The following is a 1668-nucleotide window of genomic DNA, read 5'->3' as shown; positions in this document are numbered from 1 at the left end:
CTTTAATTACATTGGTAAAGCAATGGTTAAATTGAAGAAAATAACTAATCTCAGGTTGCCCAAATGTCTGCAACCAATGTCAATTTTTCACACAGTTTGCTGGTACTCAGATGTCTTACTGTATTAATAATGTTTTGCTGATTTAATATTTTCTGGAGACAGGGGTGGTAGATTTCAATTTCTCTTTTCAGAAATCTATACTTGTGGTGATTATGCTTTCTGGTTGGTTCTCAGCCGATAAACATTGATGAAAGGACAAAGTCAGAAATCACATGACACCAGATTATAGTCCAACAGGTTTATTTGAAAACATAAGCTTTCGGAACCTCAGTCCATCTTCAGGTGTTAGTGACAGAGATAGTATCAGACACAGAATTTATAAGTAAAAGATTAAAGGTTCACACCACTGATGAGGATGTATTAAACAAACCTAAGATGCTCTTAATTCTTTAATCAGTTAGAAGATTTTAATATAATCTCTATATATGTAAATTCCCAAAATCTATTCAAGTCACATTCCTGAGAGAACTGAAGGTTTTATTAGTGTAAAGAACAGAAGAGAGAGAGTTGTTTGTTCTGGTGAAATATCTTTCAGACTGTGTTCAAATTCAGTAGCTTCGCCATACGTAAAAAGTGTCTCATGTAACCTCTCTCTGGAAGTACTATAGATTCAGCAAGTCTAGCTGACCAAACTCTTTTCAAATCCAAAGTTTTCTCTGCTGCAGCCCAGTGACTTTGCTCTGCAAAATGTTGTTTCCAAGCCATTTAAATTATGTCTATGTTAGGGAGAAATGTCAAAGAGCAGCCTCAAGTTCTGTGTTCAGAGGTACAAATGATCTTTATTCGAGCTCTTTACCACACATGTGGGAGAGGATAGAGACCACTCTAAATCTGGCTTTCAAATGGGGCCCAGTTACCCTCTTAATCCAGCTTAGATCAGAAGAGAGGTCAATAACATTGATTTCCCCAGTGGGATACAGCATTTTCATACATTTCACATTACAATAATTATATGCAACATTGTCATTATTCCTTCTCCCATAATCTGTACATCCAATCCTGTGAAACACCCAATCAATGATGGACTCCCCTATGGACAGTCCTAGGATTTCCATGACCTTGTGATGTTTACCGATCATTGCATCATCAGGCCTTGGGATCTTACAAAATTTATCCCATTAATTATACTCTCCTTCAGACATTTCTCAGACTTGCTTATCTCTAAGGACTGCTCACATTCTGTTATTCATTGTATTTATTACCATCCCTATCAAATTCTGTTACACATCTTATATTTCCCACGGCCCTAATCACAGGAGATACACAAGGAGGTTAGTTCTTACTACTTGCTATAAGATTCATGATATCTGTTCTAATATAAAGTTAGTTATATGTAAAGTTTTATTGGTACACCTACTATTAGCATTATTTAGCTAATGATTTGTGAGCAGTTTCTTTCTCCCTGTGTTATACCAGCCAATTGCTTAAGAACACATTAAATTCAGTGATAAAGTTTACTATCTCCATTACTGGACAAACAAAGTGATACTAATTGTTTTAAAAGTTGTACTATCATTTCCAGTAAAGCTTTATGGTTAGACCTAATGCTAGAATTCTTTCATTAATAAGCCTTATTACTTGTCTCTCTTGTTGTGGAATCAAACTTTT

This window comes from Rhincodon typus, chromosome 15 (genome assembly GCF_021869965.1).
Source record: "Rhincodon typus isolate 14 chromosome 15, sRhiTyp1.1, whole genome shotgun sequence".
In the NCBI taxonomy this organism is placed as follows: domain Eukaryota; kingdom Metazoa; phylum Chordata; class Chondrichthyes; order Orectolobiformes; family Rhincodontidae; genus Rhincodon; species Rhincodon typus.
The sequence above is the reverse complement of the archived record's forward strand: the minus strand, read 5'-3'. Positions refer to the sequence as shown.